Source organism: Phoxinus phoxinus, assembly GCF_949152265.1.
Source record: "Phoxinus phoxinus genome assembly, chromosome: 25".
In the NCBI taxonomy this organism is placed as follows: Eukaryota; Metazoa; Chordata; class Actinopteri; order Cypriniformes; family Leuciscidae; genus Phoxinus; species Phoxinus phoxinus.
In genome coordinates this window covers 752,412-774,911 of record NC_136900.1, presented here as the reverse complement: position 1 = coordinate 774,911, position 22,500 = coordinate 752,412, and the positions used below count along the sequence as shown (strand labels likewise).

Here is a 22,500-nt window from a genome sequence, read left to right as displayed (position 1 = left end):
GCGAATGTGAGTCAACAGAGGTCAGTTGCGGTCCAGTTTCCCGTGCGGGCAGGAATCACGCAGTCTGTGCAACCATGTCAACATCAGTCTCGGTTTTCCATGACAGGTTGGACTTGGACATGTTGCTTGTTTGCCTTGGCTCTCTTCGGGACCGGTGCTTGGACATGTTCATTGTCACATCTGTTGATAACACAATCAAAGAAACTGTATTATTATCGCTATCAATCACTATGGCCATGGGTTAAAAAAAAAGACAACAGTTTTTGTAACTTCACACAAGAATAGGTAGGCTCTACTTGTATATTATGACGAGTATATTATGTATATTGTAAACACAATTACATTTCATCAGTAAAATATTACGTCTGTGCACTTACTATGATTCTTGATTGAGAACTGAACGACACCTGCGTGTCCCTCTGCTGGAGAAGGAGAGCGTGATGCAGACACATTCCTGAAAAAATAAAAACAACTGTTAGCATACATTATCCAAAGATGGGCGATTAATGGCCTATATATCTGTTAATGGGCCATAGATCGTGTCACCGCGAGCTGTTGATGGCCATATAGACTGCACGCATTTAGAGCATTTCCAACATTTACACCTGTATTCACAATCATCTGTGGCAATATTTTAGCAAGATAAGTGTCATAGGCTAATCAAAACCGAACATTTATATATACAAATATAATGTCTAGTATTTAGACAGTATCACATTTTACCGGAGGCTGAAATATATTTGCACGAAATCATATTTACACCAAGCAGATATTCGGAAATAAACTACATTACGCTATTACCATGTGAATATAGATCACCTAAACTATTACCATGTGAATATAGATCACCTAAACTATTACCATGTGAATATAGATCACCTAAACTATTACCATGTGAATATAGATCACCTAAACTATTACCATGTGAATATAGATCACCTAAACTATTACCATGTGAATATAGATCATCTAAACTATTACCATGTGAATATAGATCATCTAAACTATTACCATGTGAATATAGATCATCTAAACTATTACCATGTGAATATATATCACCTAAACTATTACCATGTGAATATAGATCACCTAAACTATTACCATGTGAATATAGATCACCTAAACTATTACCATGTGAATATAGATCACCTAAACTATTACCATGTGAATATAGATCTCCTAAACTATTACCATGAGAATATAGATCATCTAAACTATTACCATGTGAATATAGATCATCTAAACTATTACCATGTGAATATAGAACACCTCAACTATTACCATGTGAATATAGATCATCTAAACTATTACCATGTGAATATAGAACACCTAAACTATTACCATGTGAATATAGATCACCTAAACTATTACCATGTGAATATAGATCATCTAAACTATTACCATGTGAATATAGAACACCTCAACTATTACCATGTGAATATAGATCATCTAAACTATTACCATGTGAATATAGAACACCTCAACTATTACCATGTGAATATAGATCACCTCAACTATTACCATGTGAATATAGATCATCTAAACTATTACCATGTGAATATAGATCATCTAAACTATTACTATGTGAATATAGAACACCTAAACTATTACCATGTGAATATAGATCACCTAAACTATTACCATGTGAATATAGAACACCTAAACTATTAGCATGTGAATATAGATCACCTCAACTATTACCATGTGAATATAGATCATCTAAACTATTACCATGTGAATATAGATCTCCTCAACTATTACCATGTGAATATAGATCACCTAAACTATTACCATGTGAATATAGATCACCTAAACTATTACCATGTGAATATAGATCTCCTCAACTATTACCATGTGAATATAGATCACCTAAACTATTAGCATGTGAATATAGATCACCTAAACTATTACCATGTGAATATAGAACACCTAAACTATTACCATGTGAATATAGAACACCTAAACTATTACTATGTGAATATAGATCACCTAAACTATTACTATGTGAATATAGATCACCTAAACTATTACTATGTGAATATAGATCACCTAAACTATTACCATGTGAATATAGATCTCCTAAACTATTACCATGTGAATATAGATCACCTCAACTATTACTATGTGAATATAGATCACCTAAACTATTACCATGTGAATATAGATCTCCTAAACTATTACCATGTGAATATAGATCTCCTAAACTATTACCATGTGAATATAGATCACCTCAACTATTACCATGTGAATATAGAACACCTCAACTATTACATGTGAATATAGATCACCTAAACTATTACCATGTGAATATAGATCACCTAAACTATTACCATGTGAATATAGATCACCTAAACTATTACCATGTGAATATAGAACACCTCAACTATTACCATGTGAATATAGATCACCTAAACTATTACCATGTGAATATAGAACACCTCAACTATTACCATGTGAATATAGATCACCTAAACTATTACCATGTGAATATAGAACACCTCAACTATTACCATGTGAATATAGATCACCTAAACTATTACCATGTGAATATAGATCACCTAAACTATTACCATGTGAATATAGATCACCTAAACTATTACCATGTGAATATAGAACACCTCAACTATTACCATGTGAATATAGATCACCTAAACTATTACCATGTGAATATAGAACACCTCAACTATTACCATGTGAATATAGATCACCTAAACTATTACCATGTGAATATAGATCACCTAAACTATTACCATGTGAATATAGATCATCTAAACTATTACCATGTGAATATAGATCACCTAAACTATTACCATGTGAATATAGATCACCTAAACTATTACCATGTGAATATAGATCACCTAAACTATTACCATGTGAATATAGATCACCTAAACTATTACCATGTGAATATAGATCACCTAAACTATTACCATGTGAATATAGATCATCTAAACTATTACCATGTGAATATAGATCACCTAAACTATTACCATGTGAATATAGATCACCTCAACTATTACCATGTGAATATAGATCACCTCAACTATTACCATGTGAATATAGATCATCTAAACTATTACCATGTGAATATAGAACACCTAAACTATTACCATGTGAATATAGAACACCTCAACTATTACCATGTGAATATAGATCATCTAAACTATTACCATGTGAATATAGATCTCCTAAACTATTACCATGTGAATATAGATCACCTCAACTATTACCATGTGAATATAGATCATCTAAACTATTACCATGTGAATATAGAACACCTAAACTATTACCATGTGAATATAGATCACCTAAACTATTACCATGTGAATATAGATCACCTAAACTATTACCATGTGAATATAGATCACCTAAACTATTACCATGAGAATATAGATCTCCTCAACTATTACTATGTGAATATAGATCACCTAAACTATTACCATGTGATTATAGATCACCTAAACTATTACCATGTGAATATAGAACACCTCAACTATTACCATGTGAATATAGATCATCTAAACTATTACTATGTGAATATAGATCACCTAAACTATTACCATGTGATTATAGATCACCTAAACTATTACCATGTGAATATAGATCACCTCAACTATTACCATGTGAATATAGATCACCTAAACTATTACCATGAGAATATAGATCACCTCAACTATTACTATGTGAATATAGATCACCTAAACTATTACTATGTGAATATAGATCACCTAAACTATTACTATGTGAATATAGATCTCCTAAACTATTACCATGTGAATATAGATCACCTAAACTATTACTATGTGAATATAGATCTCCTAAACTATTACCATGTGAATATAGATCATCTAAACTATTACCATGTGAATATAGATCACCTAAACTATTACCATGAGAATATAGATCTCCTCAACTATTACTATGTGAATATAGATCACCTAAACTATTACCATGTGATTATAGATCACCTAAACTATTACCATGTGAATATAGATCACCTAAACTATTACCATGAGAATATAGATCACCTAAACTATTACCATGTGAATATAGATCTCCTCAACTATTACCATGTGAATATAGATCACCTAAACTATTACCATGTGAATATAGATCACCTAAACTATTACCATGTGAATATAGATCACCTCAACTATTACCATGTGAATATAGATCATCTAAACTATTACCATGTGAATATAGATCTCCTCAACTATTACTATGTGAATATAGATCATCTAAACTATTACCATGTGAATATAGATCACCTAAACTATTACTATGTGAATATAGATCTCCTCAACTATTACCATGTGAATATAGATCATCTAAACTATTACCATGTGAATATAGATCTCCTCAACTATTACTATGTGAATATAGATCATCTAAACTATTACCATGTGAATATAGATCTCCTAAACTATTACCATGTGAATATAGATCACCTAAACTATTACTATGTGAATATAGATCATCTAAACTATTACCATGTGAATATAGAACACCTAAACTATTACCATGTGAATATAGATCACCTAAACTATTACCATGTGAATATAGATCACCTCAACTATTACCATGTGAATATAGAACACCTCAACTATTACATGTGAATATAGAACACCTCAACTATTACCATGTGAATATAGATCACCTAAACTATTACCATGTGAATATAGATCATCTAAACTATTACCATGTGAATATAGATCTCCTCAACTATTACCATGTGAATATAGATCTCCTAAACTATTACTATGTGAATATAGATCTCCTAAACTATTACCATGTGAATATAGATCATCTAAACTATTACCATGTGAATATAGATCTCCTAAACTATTACCATGTGAATATAGATCTCCTCAACTATTACTATGTGAATATAGATCACCTAAACTATTACCATGTGAATATAGAACACCTCAACTATTACATGTGAATATAGAACACCTCAACTATTACCATGTGAATATAGATCACCTAAACTATTACCATGTGAATATAGATCATCTAAACTATTACCATGTGAATATAGATCTCCTCAACTATTACCATGTGAATATAGATCTCCTAAACTATTACTATGTGAATATAGATCTCCTAAACTATTACCATGTGAATATAGATCATCTAAACTATTACCATGTGAATATAGATCTCCTAAACTATTACCATGTGAATATAGATCTCCTCAACTATTACTATGTGAATATAGATCACCTAAACTATTACCATGTGAATATAGATCACCTAAACTATTACCATGTGAATATAGATCACCTCAACTATTACCATGTGAATATAGATCACCTAAACTATTACCATGTGAATATAGATCTCCTAAACTATTACCATGTGAATATAGATCTCCTCAACTATTACTATGTGAATATAGATCACCTAAACTATTACCATGTGAATATAGATCACCTAAACTATTACCATGTGAATATAGATCACCTAAACTATTACCATGTGAATATAGATCACCTCAACTATTACCATGTGAATATAGATCACCTCAACTATTACCATGTGAATATAGATCACCTAAACTATTACCATGTGAATATAGATCACCTAAACTATTACCATGTGAATATAGATCTCCTAAACTATTACCATGTGAATATAGATCTCCTCAACTATTACTATGTGAATATAGATCACCTAAACTATTACCATGTGAATATAGATCACCTAAACTATTACCATGTGAATATAGATCTCCTCAACTATTACTATGTGAATATAGATCACCTAAACTATTACCATGTGAATATAGATCACCTAAACTATTACCATGTGAATATAGATCTCCTAAACTATTACCATGTGAATATAGATCTCCTCAACTATTACTATGTGAATATAGATCACCTAAACTATTACCATGTGAATATAGATCACCTAAACTATTACCATGTGAATATAGATCTCCTAAACTATTACTATGTGAATATAGATCACCTAAACTATTACCATGTGAATATAGATCACCTAAACTATTACCATGTGAATATAGATCACCTAAACTATTACCATGTGAATATAGATCTCCTAAACTATTACCATGTGAATATAGATCACCTAAACTATTACCATGTGATTATAGATCACCTAAACTATTACCATGTGAATATAGAACACCTCAACTATTACCATGTGAATATAGATCATCTAAACTATTACTATGTGAATATAGATCACCTAAACTATTACCATGTGATTATAGATCACCTAAACTATTACCATGTGAATATAGATCACCTCAACTATTACCATGTGAATATAGATCACCTAAACTATTACCATGAGAATATAGATCACCTAAACTATTACCATGTGAATATAGATCATCTAAACTATTACTATGTGAATATAGATCACCTAAACTATTACCATGTGATTATAGATCACCTAAACTATTACCATGTGAATATAGATCACCTCAACTATTACCATGTGAATATAGATCACCTAAACTATTACCATGAGAATATAGATCACCTCAACTATTACTATGTGAATATAGATCACCTAAACTATTACTATGTGAATATAGATCACCTCAACTATTACTATGTGAATATAGATCTCCTAAACTATTACCATGTGAATATAGATCACCTAAACTATTACTATGTGAATATAGATCTCCTAAACTATTACCATGTGAATATAGATCATCTAAACTATTACCATGTGAATATAGATCACCTAAACTATTACCATGAGAATATAGATCTCCTCAACTATTACTATGTGAATATAGATCACCTAAACTATTACCATGTGATTATAGATCACCTAAACTATTACCATGTGAATATAGATCACCTAAACTATTACCATGAGAATATAGATCACCTAAACTATTACCATGTGAATATAGATCACCTAAACTATTACCATGAGAATATAGATCACCTAAACTATTACCATGTGAATATAGATCTCCTCAACTATTACCATGTGAATATAGATCATCTAAACTATTACCATGTGAATATAGATCTCCTCAACTATTACTATGTGAATATAGATCATCTAAACTATTACCATGTGAATATAGATCACCTAAACTATTACTATGTGAATATAGATCTCCTCAACTATTACCATGTGAATATAGATCATCTAAACTATTACCATGTGAATATAGATCTCCTCAACTATTACTATGTGAATATAGATCATCTAAACTATTACCATGTGAATATAGATCACCTAAACTATTACCATGTGAATATAGATCTCCTCAACTATTACCATGTGAATATAGATCACCTCAACTATTACCATGTGAATATAGATCACCTAAACTATTACCATGTGAATATAGATCACCTAAACTATTACTATGTGAATATAGATCTCCTAAACTATTACCATGTGAATATAGATCACCTAAACTATTACCATGTGAATATAGATCACCTCAACTATTACCATGTGAATATAGATCACCTAAACTATTAACATGTGAATATAGATCACCTCAACTATTACCATGTGAATATAGAACACCTAAACTATTACCATGTGAATATAGATCACCTAAACTATTACCATGTGAATATAGATCACCTAAACTATTACCATGTGAATATAGATCACCTAAACTATTACCATGTGAATATAGATCACCTCAACTATTACCATGTGAATATAGATCATCTAAACTATTACCATGTGAATATAGATCTCCTCAACTATTACTATGTGAATATAGATCATCTAAACTATTACCATGTGAATATAGATCACCTAAACTATTACCATGTGAATATAGATCTCCTAAACTATTACCATGTGAATATAGATCACCTAAACTATTACTATGTGAATATAGATCATCTAAACTATTACCATGTGAATATAGATCACCTAAACTATTACTATGTGAATATAGATCTCCTAAACTATTACCATGTGAATATAGATCACCTAAACTATTACCATGTGAATATAGATCACCTAAACTATTACCATGTGAATATAGATCACCTCAACTATTACCATGTGAATATAGATCACCTAAACTATTACCATGTGAATATAGATCTCCTCAACTATTACCATGTGAATATAGATCACCTAAACTATTACTATGTGAATATAGATCTCCTAAACTATTACCATGTGAATATAGATCTCCTCAACTATTACTATGTGAATATAGATCTCCTCAACTATTACCATGTGAATATAGATCACCTCAACTATTACCATGTGAATATAGATCATCTAAACTATTACCATGTGAATATAGAACACCTAAACTATTACCATGTGAATATAGATCACCTAAACTATTACCATGTGAATATAGAACACCTCAACTATTACCATGTGAATATAGAACACCTAAACTATTACCATGTGAATATAGATCACCTAAACTATTACCATGTGAATATAGATCACCTCAACTATTACCATGTGAATATAGAACACCTCAACTATTACATGTGAATATAGAACACCTCAACTATTACCATGTGAATATAGATCACCTAAACTATTACCATGTGAATATAGATCATCTAAACTATTACCATGTGAATATAGATCTCCTCAACTATTACCATGTGAATATAGATCTCCTAAACTATTACTATGTGAATATAGATCTCCTAAACTATTACCATGTGAATATAGATCATCTAAACTATTACCATGTGAATATAGATCTCCTAAACTATTACCATGTGAATATAGATCTCCTCAACTATTACTATGTGAATATAGATCACCTAAACTATTACCATGTGAATATAGATCATCTAAACTATTACCATGTGAATATAGATCTCCTAAACTATTACCATGTGAATATAGATCACCTAAACTATTACCATGTGAATATAGATCACCTCAACTATTACCATGTGAATATAGATCACCTAAACTATTACCATGTGAATATAGATCTCCTCAACTATTACTATGTGAATATAGATCACCTAAACTATTACCATGTGAATATAGATCTCCTCAACTATTACTATGTGAATATAGATCACCTAAACTATTACCATGTGAATATAGATCACCTAAACTATTACCATGTGAATATAGATCACCTAAACTATTACCATGTGAATATAGATCTCCTAAACTATTACCATGTGAATATAGATCTCCTAAACTATTACCATGTGAATATAGATCACCTAAACTATTACCATGTGAATATAGATCACCTAAACTATTACCATGTGAATATAGATCACCTAAACTATTACCATGTGAATATAGATCTCCTAAACTATTACCATGTGAATATAGATCACCTCAACTATTACCATGTGAATATAGATCACCTCAACTATTACCATGTGAATATAGATCACCTAAACTATTACCATGTGAATATAGATCTCCTAAACTATTACCATGTGAATATAGATCACCTAAACTATTACCATGTGAATATAGATCACCTAAACTATTACCATGTGAATATAGATCACCTAAACTATTACCATGTGAATATAGATCACCTCAACTATTACCATGTGAATATAGATCACCTCAACTATTACCATGTGAATATAGATCACCTAAACTATTACCATGTGAATATAGATCTCCTAAACTATTACCATGTGAATATAGATCTCCTCAACTATTACTATGTGAATATAGATCACCTAAACTATTACCATGTGAATATAGATCACCTAAACTATTACCATGTGAATATAGATCACCTAAACTATTACCATGTGAATATAGATCACCTCAACTATTACCATGTGAATATAGATCACCTCAACTATTACCATGTGAATATAGATCACCTAAACTATTACCATGTGAATATAGATCTCCTAAACTATTACCATGTGAATATAGATCTCCTCAACTATTACTATGTGAATATAGATCACCTAAACTATTACCATGTGAATATAGATCACCTAAACTATTACCATGTGAATATAGATCTCCTCAACTATTACTATGTGAATATAGATCACCTAAACTATTACCATGTGAATATAGATCACCTAAACTATTACCATGTGAATATAGATCACCTAAACTATTACCATGTGAATATAGATCTCCTAAACTATTACTATGTGAATATAGATCTCCTAAACTATTACCATGTGAATATAGATCATCTAAACTATTACCATGTGAATATAGATCTCCTCAACTATTACCATGTGAATATAGATCACCTAAACTATTACCATGTGAATATAGATCACCTCAACTATTACCATGTGAATATAGATCTCCTCAACTATTACCATGTGAATATAGATCACCTAAACTATTACTATGTGAATATAGATCTCCTAAACTATTACTATGTGAATATAGATCATCTAAACTATTACCATGTGAATATAGATCACCTAAACTATTACCATGTGAATATAGATCTCCTCAACTATTACCATGTGAATATAGATCACCTAAACTATTACTATGTGAATATAGATCTCCTAAACTATTACTATGTGAATATAGATCATCTAAACTATTACCATGTGAATATAGATCACCTAAACTATTACCATGTGAATATAGATCTCCTAAACTATTACTATGTGAATATAGATCTCCTAAACTATTACCATGTGAATATAGATCATCTAAACTATTACCATGTGAATATAGATCTCCTCAACTATTACCATGTGAATATAGATCACCTAAACTATTACCATGTGAATATAGATCACCTAAACTATTACCATGTGAATATAGATCACCTCAACTATTACCATGTGAATATAGATCTCCTCAACTATTACCATGTGAATATAGATCACCTAAACTATTACTATGTGAATATAGATCTCCTAAACTATTACTATGTGAATATAGATCTCCTAAACTATTACCATGTGAATATAGATCACCTAAACTATTACCATGTGAATATAGATCACCTAAACTATTACCATGTGAATATAGATCACCTAAACTATTACCATGTGAATATAGATCACCTCAACTATTACCATGTGAATATAGATCACCTAAACTATTACCATGTGAATATAGATCACCTAAACTATTACCATGTGAATATAGATCACCTAAACTATTACCATGTGAATATAGATCACCTAAACTATTACCATGTGAATATAGATCACCTCAACTATTACCATGTGAATATAGATCACCTAAACTATTACCATGTGAATATAGATCTCCTAAACTATTACTATGTGAATATAGATCTCCTAAACTATTACCATGTGAATATAGATCATCTAAACTATTACCATGTGAATATAGATCTCCTCAACTATTACCATGTGAATATAGATCTCCTCAACTATTACCATGTGAATATAGATCACCTAAACTATTACTATGTGAATATAGATCTCCTAAACTATTACTATGTGAATATAGATCTCCTAAACTATTACCATGTGAATATAGATCACCTAAACTATTACCATGTGAATATAGATCACCTAAACTATTACCATGTGAATATAGATCACCTAAACTATTACCATGTGAATATAGATCACCTAAACTATTACCATGTGAATATAGATCACCTAAACTATTACCATGTGAATATAGATCTCCTAAACTATTACCATGTGAATATAGATCACCTAAACTATTACCATGTGAATATAGATCACCTCAACTATTACCATGTGAATATAGATCACCTAAACTATTACCATGTGAATATAGATCTCCTAAACTATTACTATGTGAATATAGATCTCCTAAACTATTACCATGTGAATATAGATCATCTAAACTATTACCATGTGAATATAGATCTCCTCAACTATTACCATGTGAATATAGATCACCTCAACTATTACCATGTGAATATAGATCTCCTCAACTATTACTATGTGAATATAGATCACCTCAACTATTACCATGTGAATATAGATCACCTAAACTATTACTATGTGAATATAGATCACCTCAACTATTACCATGTGAATATAGATCACCTAAACTATTACCATGTGAATATAGATCACCTCAACTATTACCATGTGAATATAGATCACCTAAACTATTACCATGTGAATATAGATCTCCTAAACTATTACTATGTGAATATAGATCTCCTAAACTATTACCATGTGAATATAGATCATCTAAACTATTACCATGTGAATATAGATCACCTCAACTATTACCATGTGAATATAGATCTCCTCAACTATTACTATGTGAATATAGATCACCTCAACTATTACCATGTGAATATAGATCACCTAAACTATTACCATGTGAATATAGATCTCCTAAACTATTACTATGTGAATATAGATCTCCTAAACTATTACCATGTGAATATAGATCATCTAAACTATTACCATGTGAATATAGATCTCCTCAACTATTACCATGTGAATATAGATCACCTCAACTATTACCATGTGAATATAGATCTCCTCAACTATTACTATGTGAATATAGATCACCTCAACTATTACTATGTGAATATAGATCACCTAAACTATTACTATGTGAATATAGATCTCCTAAACTATTACCATGTGAATATAGATCTCCTCAACTATTACCATGTGAATATAGATCACCTCAACTATTACCATGTGAATATAGATCTCCTCAACTATTACCATGTGAATATAGATCACCTAAACTATTACTATGTGAATATAGATCTCCTAAACTATTACCATGTGAATATAGATCTCCTCAACTATTACTATGTGAATATAGATCTCCTAAACTATTACCATGTGAATATAGATCACCTCAACTATTACCATGTGAATATAGATCATCTAAACTATTACCATGTGAATATAGAACACCTAAACTATTACCATGTGAATATAGATCACCTAAACTATTACCATGTGAATATAGATCACCTAAACTATTACCATGTGAATATAGATCACCTAAACTATTACCATGTGAATATAGAACACCTCAACTATTACCATGTGAATATAGATCTCCTAAACTATTACCATGTGAATATAGATCACCTCAACTATTACCATGTGAATATAGATCACCTAAACTATTACCATGTGAATATAGAACACCTAAACTATTACCATGTGAATATAGATCACCTAAACTATTACCATGTGAATATAGATCACCTCAACTATTACCATGTGAATATAGATCTCCTCAACTATTACCATGTGAATATAGATCTCCTCAACTATTACTATGTGAATATAGATCACCTAAACTATTACCATGTGAATATAGATCATCTAAACTATTACCATGTGAATATAGATCATCTAAACTATTACCATGTGAATATAGATCTCCTCAACTATTACCATGTGAATATAGATCTCCTCAACTATTACCATGTGAATATAGATCTCCTCAACTATTACCATGTGAATATAGATCACCTAAACTATTACCATGTGAATATAGATCACCTAAACTATTACCATGTGAATATAGATCACCTAAACTATTACCATGTGAATATAGAACACCTAAACTATTACCATGTGAATATAGATCACCTAAACTATTACCATGTGAATATAGATCACCTAAACTATTACCATGTGAATATAGATCATCTAAACTATTACCATGTGAATATAGATCTCCTAAACTATTACCATGTGAATATAGATCACCTAAACTATTACCATGTGAATATAGATCACCTAAACTATTACCATGTGAATATAGATCACCTAAACTATTACCATGTGAATATAGATCACCTAAACTATTACCATGTGAATATAGATCACCTAAACTATTACCATGTGAATATAGATCACCTAAACTATTACCATGTGAATATAGATCACCTAAACTATTACCATGAGAATATAGATCTCCTCAACTATTACTATGTGAATATAGATCACCTAAACTATTACCATGTGAATATAGATCATCTAAACTATTACCATGTGAATATAGATCACCTAAACTATTACCATGAGAATATAGATCTCCTCAACTATTACCATGTGAATATAGATCACCTAAACTATTACCATGTGAATATAGATCACCTAAACTATTACCATGAGAATATAGATCTCCTCAACTATTACCATGTGAATATAGATCACCTAAACTATTACCATGAGAATATAGATCTCCTCAACTATTACCATGTGAATATAGATCACCTAAACTATTACCATGTGAATATAGATCACCTAAACTATTACCATGAGAATATAGATCTCCTCAACTATTACTATGTGAATATAGATCACCTAAACTATTACCATGTGAATATAGATCATCTAAACTATTACTATGTGAATATAGAACACCTAAACTATTACCATGTGAATATAGATCACCTAAACTATTACCATGTGAATATAGATCACCTAAACTATTACCATGAGAATATAGATCTCCTCAACTATTACTATGTGAATATAGATCATCTAAACTATTACCATGTGAATATAGATCACCTCAACTATTACCATGTGAATATAGATCATCTAAACTATTACTATGTGAATATAGATCACCTAAACTATTACCATGTGATTATAGATCACCTAAACTATTACCATGTGAATATAGATCACCTCAACTATTACCATGTGAATATAGATCACCTAAACTATTACCATGAGAATATAGATCACCTCAACTATTACTATGTGAATATAGATCACCTAAACTATTACTATGTGAATATAGATCACCTAAACTATTACTATGTGAATATAGATCTCCTAAACTATTACCATGTGAATATAGATCACCTAAACTATTACTATGTGAATATAGATCTCCTAAACTATTACCATGTGAATATAGATCATCTAAACTATTACCATGTGAATATAGATCTCCTCAACTATTACCATGAGAATATAGATCACCTCAACTATTACCATGTGAATATAGATCACCTAAACTATTACCATGTGAATATAGATCATCTAAACTATTACCATGTGAATATAGATCTCCTCAACTATTACCATGTGAATATAGATCACCTAAACTATTACTATGTGAATATAGATCTCCTAAACTATTACCATGTGAATATAGATCACCTAAACTATTACCATGTGAATATAGATCATCTAAACTATTACCATGTGAATATAGATCTCCTCAACTATTACCATGTGAATATAGATCATCTAAACTATTACCATGTGAATATAGATCTCCTCAACTATTACCATGTGAATATAGATCTCCTCAACTATTACTATGTGAATATAGATCACCTAAACTATTACTATGTGAATATAGATCTCCTCAACTATTACCATGTGAATATAGAACACCTAAACTATTACCATGTGAATATAGATCACCTAAACTATTACCATGTGAATATAGATCTCCTCAACTATTACCATGTGAATATAGAACACCTAAACTATTACCATGTGAATATAGATCACCTCAACTATTACCATGTGAATATAGATCACCTAAACTATTACCATGTGAATATAGATCATCTAAACTATTACCATGTGAATATAGATCACCTAAACTATTACCATGTGAATATAGATCACCTAAACTATTACCATGTGAATATAGATCACCTAAACTATTACCATGTGAATATAGATCATCTAAACTATTACCATGTGAATATAGATCTCCTAAACTATTACCATGTGAATATAGATCACCTCAACTATTACCATGTGAATATAGATCATCTAAACTATTACCATGTGAATATAGATCACCTCAACTATTACCATGTGAATATAGATCACCTCAACTATTACCATGTGAATATAGATCACCTCAACTATTACCATGTGAATATAGATCATCTAAACTATAACCATGTGAATATAGATCACCTCAACTATTACCATGTGAATATAGATCATCTAAACTATTACCATGTGAATATAGATCACCTAAACTATTACCATGAGAATATAGATCTCCTCAACTATTACCATGTGAATATAGATCATCTAAACTATAACCATGTGAATATAGATCACCTCAACTATTACCATGTGAATATAGATCATCTAAACTATTACCATGTGAATATAGATCACCTAAACTATTACCATGAGAATATAGATCTCCTCAACTATTACCATGTGAATATAGATCACCTAAACTATTACCATGTGAATATAGATCTCCTCAACTATTACCATGTGAATATAGAACACCTAAACTATTACCATGTGAATATAGATCACCTCAACTATTACCATGTGAATATAGATCATCTAAACTATTACCATGTGAATATAGATCATCTAAACTATTACCATGTGAATATAGATCACCTCAACTATTACCATGTGAATATAGATCTCCTAAACTATTACCATGTGAATATAGATCACCTCAACTATTACCATGTGAATATAGAACACCTAAACTATTACCATGTGAATATAGATCACCTAAACTATTACCATGTGAATATAGATCTCCTAAACTATTACCATGTGAATATAGATCACCTCAACTATTACCATGTGAATATAGATCATCTAAACTATTACCATGTGAATATAGATCATCTAAACTATTACCATGTGAATATAGAACACCTAAACTATTACCATGTGAATATAGATCACCTAAACTATTACCATGAGAATATAGATCTCCTCAACTATTACTATGTGAATATAGATCACCTAAACTATTACCATGTGAATATAGATCATCTAAACTATTACCATGTGAATATAGATCACCTCAACTATTACCATGTGAATATAGATCATCTAAACTATTACTATGTGAATATAGATCACCTAAACTATTACCATGTGATTATAGATCACCTAAACTATTACCATGTGAATATAGATCACCTCAACTATTACCATGTGAATATAGATCACCTAAACTATTACCATGAGAATATAGATCACCTCAACTATTACTATGTGAATATAGATCACCTAAACTATTACTATGTGAATATAGATCACCTAAACTATTACTATGTGAATATAGATCTCCTAAACTATTACCATGTGAATATAGATCACCTAAACTATTACTATGTGAATATAGATCTCCTAAACTATTACCATGTGAATATAGATCATCTAAACTATTACCATGTGAATATAGATCTCCTCAACTATTACCATGAGAATATAGATCACCTCAACTATTACCATGTGAATATAGATCACCTCAACTATTACCATGTGAATATAGATCATCTAAACTATTACCATGTGAATATAGATCTCCTCAACTATTACCATGTGAATATAGATCACCTAAACTATTACTATGTGAATATAGATCTCCTAAACTATTACCATGTGAATATAGATCACCTAAACTATTACCATGTGAATATAGATCATCTAAACTATTACCATGTGAATATAGATCTCCTCAACTATTACCATGTGAATATAGATCATCTAAACTATTACCATGTGAATATAGATCTCCTCAACTATTACCATGTGAATATAGATCTCCTCAACTATTACTATGTGAATATAGATCACCTAAACTATTACTATGTGAATATAGATCTCCTAAACTATTACCATGTGAATATAGATCACCTAAACTATTACTATGTGAATATAGAACACCTAAACTATTACCATGTGAATATAGATCACCTAAACTATTACCATGTGAATATAGAACACCTAAACTATTACCATGTGAATATAGATCACCTAAACTATTACCATGTGAATATAGATCACCTAAACTATTACCATGTGAATATAGATCACCTCAACTATTACTATGTGAATATAGATCACCTAAACTATTACCATGTGAATATAGATCATCTAAACTATTACTATGTGAATATAGAACACCTAAACTATTACCATGTGAATATAGATCACCTAAACTATTACCATGTGAATATAGATCACCTAAACTATTACCATGTGAATATAGATCACCTCAACTATTACTATGTGAATATAGATCACCTAAACTATTACCATGTGAATATAGATCATCTAAACTATTACCATGTGAATATAGATCACCTCAACTATTACCATGTGAATATAGATCACCTCAACTATTACCATGTGAATATAGATCACCTCAACTATTACCATGTGAATATAGATCATCTAAACTATAACCATGTGAATATAGATCACCTCAACTATTACCATGTGAATATAGATCATCTAAACTATTACCATGTGAATATAGATCACCTAAACTATTACCATGAGAATATAGATCTCCTCAACTATTACTATGTGAATATAGATCACCTAAACTATTACCATGTGAATATAGATCTCCTCAACTATTACCATGAGAATATAGATCACCTCAACTATTACCATGTGAATATAGATCACCTCAACTATTACCATGTGAATATAGATCACCTCAACTATTACCATGTGAATATAGATCATCTAAACTATAACCATGTGAATATAGATCACCTCAACTATTACCATGTGAATATAGATCATCTAAACTATTACCATGTGAATATAGATCATCTAAACTATTACCATGTGAATATAGATCTCCTCAACTATTACCATGTGAATATAGATCACCTAAACTATTACTATGTGAATATAGATCTCCTAAACTATTACCATGTGAATATAGATCATCTAAACTATTACCATGTGAATATAGATCTCCTCAACTATTACCATGTGAATATAGATCATCTAAACTATTACCATGTGAATATAGATCTCCTCAACTATTACCATGTGAATATAGATCATCTAAACTATTACCATGTGAATATAGATCACCTAAACTATTACCATGTGAATATAGATCATCTAAACTATTACCATGTGAATATAGATCACCTAAACTATTACCATGTGAATATAGATCATCTAAACTATTACCATGTGAATATAGATCTCCTCAACTATTACCATGTGAATATAGATCTCCTAAACTATTACCATGTGAATATAGATCTCCTAAACTATTACCATGTGAATATAGATCACCTAAACTATTACCATGTGAATATAGATCATCTAAACTATTACCATGTGAATATAGATCACCTAAACTATTACCATGTGAATATAGATCTCCTCAACTATTACCATGTGAATATAGATCTCCTCAACTATTACTATGTGAATATAGATCACCTAAACTATTACTATGTGAATATAGATCTCCTAAACTATTACCATGTGAATATAGATCACCTAAACTATTACCATGTGAATATAGATCATCTAAACTATTACCATGTGAATATAGATCACCTAAACTATTACCATGTGAATATAGATCATCTAAACTATTACCATGTGAATATAGATCTCCTCAACTATTACCATGTGAATATAGATCTCCTCAACTATTACTATGTGAATATAGATCACCTAAACTATTACTATGTGAATATAGATCTCCTCAACTATTACTATGTGAATATAGATCACCTAAACTATTAGCATGTGAATATAGATCATCTAAACTATTACTATGTGAATATAGATCACCTAAACTATTACTATGTGAATATAGATCATCTAAACTATTACTATGTGAATATAGATCTCCTCAACTATTACTATGTGAATATAGATCACCTAAACTATTACCATGTGAATATAGATCACCTAAACTATTACCATGTGAATATAGATCATCTAAACTATTACCATGTGAATATAGATCACCTAAACTATTACCATGTGAATATAGATCATCTAAACTATTACTATGTGAATATAGATCACCTAAACTATTAGCATGTGAATATAGATCATCTAAACTATTACTATGTGAATATAGATCACCTAAACTATTAGCATGTGAATATAGATCACCTAAACTATTACCATGTGAATATAGATCATCTAAACTATTACCATGTGAATATAGATCTCCTCAACTATTACTATGTGAATATAGATCACCTAAACTATTACCATGTGAATATAGATCATCTAAACTATTACTATGTGAATATAGATCTCCTAAACTATTACCATGTGAATATAGATCATCTAAACTATTACTATGTGAATATAGATCTCCTCAACTATTACTATGTGAATATAGATCACCTAAACTATTACCATGTGAATATAGATCACCTAAACTATTACCATGTGAATATAGATCACCTAAACTATTACCATGTGAATATAGATCATCTAAACTATTACTATGTGAATATAGATCACCTCAACTATTACTATGTGAATATAGATCTCCTAAACTATTACTATGTGAATATAGATCACCTAAACTATTACCATGTGAATATAGATCATCTAAACTATTACTATGTGAATATAGATCTCCTCAACTATTACTATGTGAATATAGATCTCCTAAACTATTACCATGTGAATATAGATCACCTAAACTATTACCATGTGAATATAGATCATCTAAACTATTACTATGTGAATATAGATCACCTAAACTATTAGCATGTGAATATAGATCATCTAAACTATTACTATGTGAATATAGATCACCTAAACTATTAGCATGTGAATATAGATCACCTAAACTATTACCATGTGAATATAGATCATCTAAACTATTACCATGTGAATATAGATCTCCTCAACTATTACTATGTGAATATAGATCACCTAAACTATTACCATGTGAATATAGATCATCTAAACTATTACTATGTGAATATAGATCACCTAAACTATTAGCATGTGAATATAGATCATCTAAACTATTACTATGTGAATATAGATCTCCTCAACTATTACTATGTGAATATAGATCACCTAAACTATTACCATGTGAATATAGATCACCTAAACTATTACCATGTGAATATAGATCATCTAAACTATTACTATGTGAATATAGATCACCTAAACTATTACCATGTGAATATAGATCACCTAAACTATTACCATGTGAATATAGATCACCTAAACTATTACCATGTGAATATAGATCTCCTCAACTATTACCATGTGAATATAGATCACCTAAACTATTAGCATGTGAATATAGATCACCTAAACTATTACCATGTGAATATAGATCACCTCAACTATTACCATGTGAATATAGATCACCTCAACTATTAGCATGTGAATATAGATCACCTAAACTATTAGCATGTGAATATAGATCACCTAAACTATTACCATGTGAATATAGATCACCTCAACTATTACCATGTGAATATAGATCTCAACTATTACCATGTGAATATAGATCACCTCAACTATTACCATGTGAATATAGATCATCTAAACTATTACCATGTGAATATAGATCATCTAAACTATTACCATGTGAATATAGATCTCCTAAACTATTACCATGTGAATATAGATCTCCTCAACTATTACTATGTGAATATAGATCACCTAAACTATTACTATGTGAATATAGATCACCTAAACTATTAGCATGTGAATATAGATCACCTAAACTATTACCATGTGAATATAGATCACCTAAACTATTACCATGTGAATATAGATCTCCTCAACTATTACTATGTGAATATAGATCACCTAAACTATTACTATGTGAATATAGATCACCTAAACTATTACTATGTGAATATAGATCACCTAAACTATTACCATGTGATTATAGATCTCCTAAACTATTACCATGTGAATATAGATCTCCTCAACTATTACTATGTGAATATAGATCACCTAAACTATTACTATGTGAATATAGATCACCTAAACTATTAGCATGTGAATATAGATCACCTAAACTATTACCATGTGAATATAGATCTCCTCAACTATTACTATGTGAATATAGATCTCCTCAACTATTACCATGTGAATATAGATCACCTAAACTATTACTATGTGAATATAGATCTCCTAAACTATTACTATGTGAATATAGATCTCCTCAACTATTACTATGTGAATATAGATCACCTAAACTATTAGCATGTGAATATAGATCACCTAAACTATTACTATGTGAATATAGATCTCCTCAACTATTACTATGTGAATATAGATCACCTAAACTATTACTATGTGAATATAGATCACCTAAACTATTAGCATGTGAATATAGATCATCTAAACTATTACCATGTGAATATAGATCTCCTCAACTATTACCATGTGAATATAGATCTCCTAAACTATATAATCGCGGCACCAATCAGAAACGTTGGGGCGGGCTTTACACGATGACGACAGAGCAGAGACGGTGACGCAGATTTTGTACATTACAGAGATGGATGCCGCCGTGGAACATCACAACATCACTCGTTCGAATCAGCTATTGCGTCTGTTTCAAGCGATTTAAAATGGTAATTTTCGTTAACACAAACAGAGAATTGCTGAGAGTCTCGAGATGTTTCTCCGTCGCTCTGCATATGTCATGTCATTCATCGCTCTGATTGGTTTTAGATCTATCCGACGTTCGTTGGTGACGCCCCTGTGGAAATGAATTGTCTATGGAGCTTTGCCAGACCCTAACTCAGTTACAACTGAGAGTGCTCTGGGTTTTCCCAGGCTAATAAATTACTTCATTTAAAAGAAGAGAATTCTAGCTTCATAAAGACAAATGTCTCGTTCCTGA

The 22,500-nt window shown here is 30.4% G+C and overlaps 1 protein-coding gene across 1 annotated transcript in view; it reads left to right on the top strand.

Annotated features, from left to right (window-relative positions):
• The window catches only part of fanca (FA complementation group A), an 88,648-nt gene that overhangs the window by 64,987 nt on the left and 1,161 nt on the right, over positions 1–22,500 (top strand).